Source organism: Ursus arctos, unplaced genomic scaffold, assembly GCF_023065955.2.
Source record: "Ursus arctos isolate Adak ecotype North America unplaced genomic scaffold, UrsArc2.0 scaffold_3, whole genome shotgun sequence".
NCBI classification, from domain to species: Eukaryota; Metazoa; Chordata; class Mammalia; order Carnivora; family Ursidae; genus Ursus; species Ursus arctos.
The window spans coordinates 95,531,840-95,541,394 of record NW_026622985.1 but is presented as its reverse complement, the minus strand read 5'-3'; the positions used below and the strand labels follow the sequence as shown (position 1 = coordinate 95,541,394).

The 9,555-nt window shown below is 37.9% G+C and overlaps 1 non-coding gene across 1 annotated transcript; it reads left to right on the top strand.

Moving 5' to 3' along the window:
* Positions 1 to 7,666: 7,666 nt before the first annotated feature.
* On the top strand, positions 7,667 to 7,871 carry LOC113241544 (small nucleolar RNA SNORA73 family). Its single transcript, XR_003311621.1, has one exon. It is a non-coding gene; the product is annotated as a small nucleolar RNA SNORA73 family (small nucleolar RNA).
* The last annotated feature ends 1,684 nt before the right edge of the window (positions 7,872 to 9,555 follow it).

The following is a 9,555-nucleotide window of genomic DNA, read 5'->3' as shown; positions in this document are numbered from 1 at the left end:
GATGGTTGTATTCATATTTTTAATTTCTAAAATTCTTGTCTGTTCTTGCCACTATACACAATCACTAGTGAAAAATTTGTCCTTAAAGTTTGGATTTAGAAATATGACAATGAAGCGATTTAATTACTTTTCAAGTTAAGAAAATAATCAAAGTTTCCATGTGTATTAGCTTTCCTTGTATGCACACCAATTTCAGCTTCTTCCCAGGAGAAGAATCAAAGGAAGATCTTTTCATCAGGAATCATTGTGCAGGAAATACACTCTTAAGGTACATCAATTTATTCAGCAAGTTCCAATAAACAAACTGCTTTCTATGTAACCAACCATTGGTTATTAGTAAGTTTCGCTACTTTGCTAATGTTCTCTGGGAAATACAAAATTAAGGGCTCATTGATCAGCCTTTGAAAGACATATAGCTGCTATTCCACCTTGTTTAAATATCTTGTATATGTATGTGACAAAACAATTTCACAATCTCTTGTGTATTGTATAATTTGTTATTGGCTGAAGAAAAATTATGGAAGGGGTCTACAATCTTTCTGCTTGCAGCCATTTTTTATTACTTTTTTTTTTTTTTTGGTAGGCAGCAAAGTTTATTAAGCAATAGCAAAGTAATAGTACAAAGCTCCCAAGGAGAGAGGGGACCCCAGGGGGTTGCCCTTTTATTACATCTTTTAAAGCTATAACCATTTCCTGAATATAAAACTGACAGGTGCAAACAAATTACAGTATGCTTGTGCTCATAGCCTTTACCATATTTGTTCTAGAGTCAATGATAATTTTGTGCATTTGTCTTTACTGATTTTATATTCCATCAATATTTCTCAAAGTCAGATTCACTGTGTGAGACACAAGAATCTTTTTTTTAAAAGATTTTATTTACTTATTTGACAGAGAGAGAGGGAGAGAGAGAGCACAAGCAGGGGGAGTTGCAGGCAGAGGGAAAGGGCGAAGCCGACTCCCGCTGAGCAGAGAGCCCAACTCTGTCCCTGGGATCATGACTTGAGCTTGAAGCAGACGCTTAACTGAGCCATCCAGGCGCCCCAAGAATCTTTCATCAAGTAAGGAAAGTAATCCTCTATGTTGTCAAACCTAAAAAATTAAGGTTGATTCTTCCAACCTTGTGTCCAAATGTCACACCATATACTTTGGGAGCACGTTGAACATTTTCACTAATCTTTCTGTGTATACCAAAATATAAACTAGAATAAAGTTTTTGGGAATGTTTTCTAGGGGCTCCTGGGTGACTCAGTCGGTTAAGCGGCTGCCTTTGATCCTAGGGGACTGGGATGGAGTCCTGTATGGGGATCCCCGCTCAGCAGGGAGTCTGCTTCTCCCTCTCCCTCTGCCATTCCCCCCACTGTGCTCTCTGGCTCTATCACTCTGTCAAATAAATAAATAAATAAATAAATAAATAAATAAATAAATAGGAATGTTTTCTAAAATCAATATTTAGAATCCATAGCCTCGGCAAATCTCAAAAAACCTTCCTCTTCCGCTGCTGAAATGGTTATTAATCTATTGCAATTATTTCTAATGCCGTGAAGCATTAGCCCTCATAGATACTAAACTGTGAAGTATTGCCTTATTTAAAGCATTCTTGAAAAGTTGTTTAGAGAGAACAAATGTATTTTGGGTGTCTCATTTTATCTAAATGTTCTTTTTTTTTTAATGCTGTCTCTATGTTTTTAATCATGACTCAAAGATGATTTATCATATATGCGTTGTACATGAGTTTTTTCGGCTTTGTGAAATTTTGAGGTAGCCATGTTGACATTCTGCTTTTAATTTATCCTCCTAATACGTGAAAAATTACAAAATAGGGTTTTTTTTAAATTCACAGACTAAATGGAATTAAGTAATTAAACACTAGTTTCTCTATATATTTTTATAAAGTATTTTTTATTTTATTTTATTTTTCTAAGTAAGCTGTATGCCCAACATGAGGCTTGAACTCATGACTCCTGAGATCAAGAGTCACATGCTCTGCCTACAGAGCCAGCCAGGAGCCCCTCTACAGATTTTATTTAGTGTTATTAATGTAACTGCATCAAAGAATTCTACAGTAATTAGAATTATGATATAATCTAATCTTTACTATTTTGCCCTGTGGTAGTATTTATATGTTTATTAATATCTGTAGGCTCAAAAAGGATATGATATTCTTCCTAAAGTTATCTGGATAACATTCTTTCAATATTCACATTAACTGTTAACATATTTATTTAACTATTTGAAAGGTTTTTTTATTACATAGAACCAACATCTTTCACAATCCTCAATAATTATTGCAGCATTTTACTTTTGCAATATTAAAAATACAATCATATATACTTCAACTGACTGTTAGCAGTTCAACATATAAAGCACATCATCAAATTTAGCATTTCAAGTTACCAAGTTATCTAGAATTTAGAATACCTACACTTGAGAGTAGATATTCAGATATTTTTTTTAAATAAGATTTTATTTATTTGAGAGAGAGAGAGTGAGAGAGAGCATGAGCAAGGGGCGGGGAGAGGGAGAAGCAGGGTCCCCACTGAGCAGGGAGCCCAATGTGGGGCTTGATCCCAGGACCCTGAGATCGTGACCTGAGCCGAAGGCAGATGCTTAATTGACTGAGCCACCCAGGCGCCCCTTCAGATATTAACAATAAATATGAATGAGACGCCATGTTTGTGTTATTGAAGACTGATGCACCGATGGGACATGATAGAGATCTACCCAATGGCACAGTCATCACTCTTGGACAGGTCTAAGAACGACACTGAGCGAGCGTTCAGCTATTCCACTTTGCAATGGCAGAATTGGGTCACACTGAGTCTGAAGCCAAAGGTCAGTGCACCCCCAGTACACATGCATGTAGCTTTCATCCAGGCACACGTGAAAGATCTGGCAACTGCAGTGATCAGATTACCGTGGTTGTAGATGAAAATTTCCATAATTCCACCCAGAACAGACACGAACATGAAATGAAAGTAGCTGTAGTAAGTAGGACATAGGAAAGAAAACAAAACATTTCTGTGTCTTGGGAGTTTCAGGGAAGGCTTCCTGGAGTAGGTGATACGGTAGCTGAGTCTTAAAGGAAAAACAGAAGTTATCAGACATCCTGAGAATGGAACATGGACATTCCAATCATAGTCAACAGCAATGCAAACTCCTAGAGGTGTGCTCAGCACGGGATATTCAGAGAACTCTACATGGGGTAGTGCTGCTAGATCTTAAAATGTGGAAACGTGGGGAGGAGAGCATGCGTGCATAGGATTAGAGAGGTTGGCAAGCTAAATGAATTTATAGAAGCTTGACAAAAGGGGTTGGAAAGAATTAAAAACAAATACCAGTCAGGTAATAAACTAACATTGAGCTGGTGATTAGCATTTACTGAGCACTTTACACAATCATCTCTTTGAATCCCTACTTCAACTACATGAGGCAGATGCTGCCAATTTTTTTTACACCTCAGTCTATGTGAAATTTTGCTGGGCGATTCTCCATGGTGTTTCTACATGTGTTGTGACAGCTTTCATCCTGGACAAGCTTTCCAAGGATATTTGTTTGGCAAACAGCCTGGGAAAACAGAGGTAGTGTCTCCCTCTGGGGGAGAAGGCAGATTTGTTTCTTCATCAGGATAATAAAGATACCATCTTCCTCCAGGTCCAAGATTGCACATGCGTGCTAGCATCACTCTAATAAGATTAGAATAGGACTGCCGGGTGAAATACTGGATACCCAGTTAAATTTGAATTTCAGATAAACAACAAGTGTGCCCTATACAATACTTTAAAATTTTTATTTATTTATTTATTTGAGCAAGAATGAGAGAGTACAAGCAGGGGGGAGTGGCAGAGGGAGAGGGTGAAGCAGACTCCCCGCTGAGCAGGGAACCCGACGTGGGGCTCAATCCCAGGACCCCGGAATCGTGACCCGAGCTGAAGGCAGACACTTAACTGACTGAGCCACCCAGGTGCCCTTCTTGTGTTTTTTATTTTAGCCATTCTGACAGGTGTGAGATGATATCTCATTGTGGTTTTGATTTGCATTTCCCTGATGATGAGTGATGTTGGGCATCTTTTCATGTGTCTGTTGGCCATCTGTGTAGGTCTTCCTTGAAGAAACGTCTGTGCATGTGTTCTGCATATTTTTAAAAAATATTTTATTTATTTACTTGACACAGAGAGAGAGAGAGAGCACAAGCAGGGGAAGCAGAAGAGGGAGAGGGAGATATGGGGCTTGATCCTAGGACCCTGGGATCATGACCTGAACAGAAGGCAGACATTTAACTGACTGAGCCGTCCAGGTGCCCCTGTTCTGCACATTTTTAATTGGATTATTTGCTTTGGATTTGGGAGGGGGTGTTGAGTTTTATAAGTTCTTTATATATTTTGGATACTAACACTTTATCGGAAATGTCATTTGCAAATATCTTCTCCCGTTCTGTAGGTTGCCTTTTAGTTTTGTTGATCATTTCCTTCACTATGCAGAAGCTCTTTATTTTGATATAGTCCTGATATTTTTTCCCCGGATAGTTACTTTTGATTTTGTTTCCCCTTGCCTCAGGGGACCTATCTAGAAAAAAATTTGCGATGGCTGATGTCAAAGAAGTTACCACCTGTGCTCTCTTCTAGGATTTTTATGATTTTAGGTCTCACATTTAGGTCTTTAATCCATTTTTAATCTATCTTTGTGTATAGTGTAAGAAAATGGTGCAGTTAATATTCTTTTGCATGTTGCTATCCAGTTTTCCCAACACCATTTGTGGAAGAGACTGTCTTTTTCCTGTAGGATATTCTTCTCTGCTTTGTCAAAGATTAATTGACCATATAGTTGTGGGTTTATTTCTGGGTTTTCTATTCTGTTCTATTGACTTATAGGTCTATTTTTGTGCCAGTACCATACTGTTTTGATTACTCCAGTTTTGTAATATAACTTGAAGTCCATAATTGTGATGTCTCAGCTTTGTTTTTCTTTTACAAGAGTTCTTTGGCTATTCTGGCTTTTTTTTTTTTTAAGATTTTATTTATGAGAGAGAGAGAGAGAGAGAGGGAGATCACAAGCAGGGGGGAGAGATAGAGAAGCAGACTCCCCACTGAGCAGGGAGCCCGATGTGGGACTCAATCCCAGGACCCTGGGATCATGACCTGAGCCAAAGGCAGATGCTTAACCAACTGAGCCACCAAGGCATGCCCCACCCCTTTCCCCCCATTTGGGTTTTATGTGGATTTTAGAATTGTTTGTTCTAGTTCGTGAAAAATGCTGCTGGTATTTTGATAGGGATTGCATTAAATGTGTAGATTGCTTTGGGAAGTATGGACATTTTAATAATATTTGTTCTTCCAATCCATGAGCATGGAATGTCTTCTCATTTCGTTGTGTCATCTTCAATTTCTTTCATTGGCATTTCATAGTTTTCAGAGTACAGGTCTTTCCTCTCTCTGGTTAGGTTTTTTCCTAGGTATCTTATTATTTTTGATGCAATTAAAAATGGTATTGTTTTCTTAATTTCTCTTTCTGCTGCTTCATAATTGGTGTCTAGAAATGCAACAGATTTCTGTAGATTGATTTTGTATCCTGCAACTTTACTGAATTCATTGATCCATTCTAGCAGGTTTTTGGTGGAGTGGTGGAGTCTTTTGGTTTTTCTATATGTAGAATCATGTCATCTGCAAATAGTGAAAGTTTTACTTCTGGATTAAATTACCTTACCAATTTGGATGCCTTTTATTTCTTTTTATTGTCCAATTGCTGTGGTTAGGACTTCCAGTACTATGTCAAGTAAAAATAATGAGGGTGGACATCCTTGTCTTGTTCCTGACCTTAGGGGAAAGGCTCTTAGCTTTTCCCCATTGAGGATGATGTTAGCTGTGGGTTTTTCATATATGGCCTTTATTGTGTTGAGGTATGCTCCCTCTAAGAGATGTAGTTTGTCAAATGCTTTTCCTGTGTCTATAGAAATGATCATATGGTTCTTACTCTTTCTGTTACTGTTGTGATGTATCCTGTTGATTGATCTGTGAATATCGAACCACCCTTGCAACCCAGGAATAAATCCCACTTGATTGTGGTGAATGATTTTTTTAATGTGTTGTTGGATTTGGTTTGCTAGTATTTTGTGGAAGATTTTTGCATCTGTGTTCATCAGAAATGTTGGCCTGCACTTCTTTTTTTTTGTGGTGTCTTTATCTGGTTTTGGTATCAGGGTAATGCTGGCCACATAGAAGGTATTTGCAAGTTTTCCTTCCTTTTCTATTTTTTGGACAAGTTTGAGAAGTCTAGGTATGAACTCTTTAAATGTCTGGTGGAACTCCCTTGTGAAGCCATTTGGTCCTGGACTTCTGTTTGTTGGGAGTGTTTTGATTAGTAATTAAATTTCTTTGCTAGTTATGTCTGTTCAAATTTTCTGTTTCTTCCTGTTTATGTTTTGGTGGTTTATGTTTCTAGGAAATTATTTATTTCTTCCAGGTTGTCCAATTTGTTGGCATATAGTTTTTTATACTATTCTCTTATGATTGTATTTCTGTGGTGTTGGTCATTACCTCTCCTTTCTTATTTGTGATTTTATTTATTTGAGTCCTTTCTCTTTTTTTCTTGGTAAGTCTGACTAGAGGTTCATCAATTTTTTTGATTTTTTCAAAGAACCAGCTCCTAGTTTCATTGATCCATTTTATTGGATTTTTTATTTGTTTTTGTTGTTATTATTTTTAGTTTCTATATCATTTATTTCTGCTCTAATCTTTACTTTTTCCTTCTGCGGGTTTTACATTTTGTTTGTTGTTCTTTTTCTAGCTCCTTTAGGAGTAGGGTTAGGTTGTTTATTTGAGATTTTTCTTGCTCATCAAAGTAGGCCTGTATTGCCATAAATTTCCCTCTTAGAAATGCTTTTGGTGCATCCCAGAGGTTTCGAACCATTATGTTTTCATTTTCATTTGTTTCCATGTACTTTTTTATTTCATCTTTTATTTCCTGCCTGACCCATTCATTGTTTAATAGTATGTTATTTAACCTCCATGTATTAGTGGTCTTTCAAGATTTTTTCTTGTGGTTGACTTCTAGTTTCATAGCATTGTGATCAGAGAAGATGCATGGTATGACTTTGATCTTTTTTGAATTTGTTGAGGCTTGGTTTATGGCCTAATATGTGATCTCTTCAGGAAAATGTTTCATGTGTACCTGAAAAGAATATGTATTGTTTCAGGATGGAATATTCTGAATACATCTGTTTAAAACATCTGGTCCAATGTGTCATTCAAAGCCATTGTTTCCTTGTTGATTTTCTGTTTAGAAGATCTGTCCATTGCTGTAAGTGGGGTGTTAAAGTCCCGTACAATTACTGTTTATTTTTTATTAGTTCCTTACGTCTATGAACTTTTATGTACTTTGGTGTTTCCAAATTGGGTGCATAAATATTTATAATTGTTATATCTTCTTACTGGATTGTCCCCTTCCTTATTGTATAGTGTCCTTCTTTGTCTCATGGTATAGTTTTTGTTTTATTTATTTGTTTATTTATTTTTATTTTTAAAGTAGGCTCCATGCCCAGTGTGGAGCCCAACCAGGGCTCGAACTCACAACCGTGAGATCAAGACCTGAGCTGATATCAAGAGTTGGACACTTAACTGACTGAGCCACCCAGGCACCCATTTGGTCTTCGTTTTAAAGTCTACTTCGACTAATGTGGATACTCCCGGGAGGTCATTCTCCCCCGGCTCTGTCCAGGTGGTGAACAGAAGCATAGGGCTCTGCCCCATGACATACAGTCCCTTTCCACAACGTTGGAGATGAAGCCAGGCCTTGAGTCTGTGCCTGCATATTCCTACAGCTTCTCAGAGTCCTGTGGACAATGACTGAGGAGACAAACCATGCAGGAAACAGCTCTCTAGTCTATCTGGATCTAGGTTGACTGGAAAAAAAAAATCTGCTTTTATCAACTGCTGTACTACTGGATTAAGCTCTTACCTACCTTGTTTTGCAGTGATCACTCAGGATTCCAAATAAATTGATTTGAGGAGAGAAGAGGAGCCTCACATAACATTGGCAGTTGACTCTTATACTTTTGGGTCATTTATTTGGCAGGGAGAGTTGGTAAAATGAATGATAAATGCTGTTTTTATAAGATAAGCCTGGACGTTAGGAAGCTTGGGCACATTTGACCCCTTTTTAAAACTGCCCTTTATAGCAAATTGGGGAAACAAGTTGAATGTTTTATAGGACAGGTGCCCATTGAAATTTGAGGAATCAGGACAGCACTGAATATGGACAAGTCTATTAAAACAGTCTAGGGGCGCCTGGGTGGCGCAGTCCTTAAGCGTCTGCCTTCGGCTCAGGGCGTGATCCCAGCGTTCTGGGATCGAGCCCCACATCAGGCTCCTCTGCTAGGAGCCTGCTTCTTCCTCTCCCACTCCCCCTGCTTGTGTTCCCTCTCTCGCTGGCTGTCTCTCTCTGTCAAATAAATAAATAAAATCTTTAAAACAAACAAACAAACAAACAAAAAACAGTCTGGTCCTGGGGTGCCTGGGTGGCTCAGTCATTAAGCGTCTGCCTTCGGCTCAGGGCGTGATCCTGGAGTCCTGGGATCGAGCCCCACATCAGGCTTCTCTGCTGGGAGCCTGCTTCTTCCTCTCCCACTCCCCCTGCCTGTTCCCTCTCTCGCTGGCTCTCTCTCTCTCTCTGTCAAATGAATAAATAAATTTTAAAAATCTTAAAACAAAACAAAACAACAACAACAACAAAACACACACACAAAAAAACCCCAGTCTGGTCCTTTGACCCACAAAGCCCAAAGATTCCAGAATGCCTATCAGCAGAAAATTTGTCTTAAGGAAACTGAGATACTTCTTGGCCTTTTCTACCATTCTCAAGTGTACCGGCTTTTCTAACTACATAACTGAACAGAAGACAGGAGCCCATCAGATCTTAAGTGTGTCTTATTAAAGATCCAGATCTGTTTATAATGTATTTATGAATTATAATAAAGATTACTGTATATTTAAAAAAATAAAGTCTATTTCATCAAAAAAAAAGTATTGCTACTCCAGCTTTCTTTTGACATCCACTTGCATGATAAATGTTTCTCCATCCCCTCCCTTTAAATCTGCAGGGAGCTATAGGCCTAAAATGATCTCTTGTAGGCAGCATATAGATGGATCTTGTTTTTTTGGATTTTTTTTTTTTCTTTTCCATTCTCTCATCCTATGTCTCTTGATTGGAGCATTTAGTCCATTTACATTCAAAGTAATTATTGATAGATACATATTTATTGCCATTTTATTACTTGTTTCGTAGTCGTTTCTAAAGATTTTCTCTAATCCTTCTTGTCTTGTCTCTCTTTCATGGTTTGCTGGTTTTCTTTAGTGATGTATTTGGATTTCTTTCTTTATTCTTTGCATATTTATTCGTGGTTTTTGACCTGTGGTTACCATTAGGTTTGTATATAACCTCTTCTGCATAGAGCAGTCTGTATTAAGTTGATGGTGATTTAAGTTTGAACCCATTTACTCTTCTCCCCATGTTTTAGGTATATGGTGTCATATATTACATCCTTTTATATTGTGAGTTCCC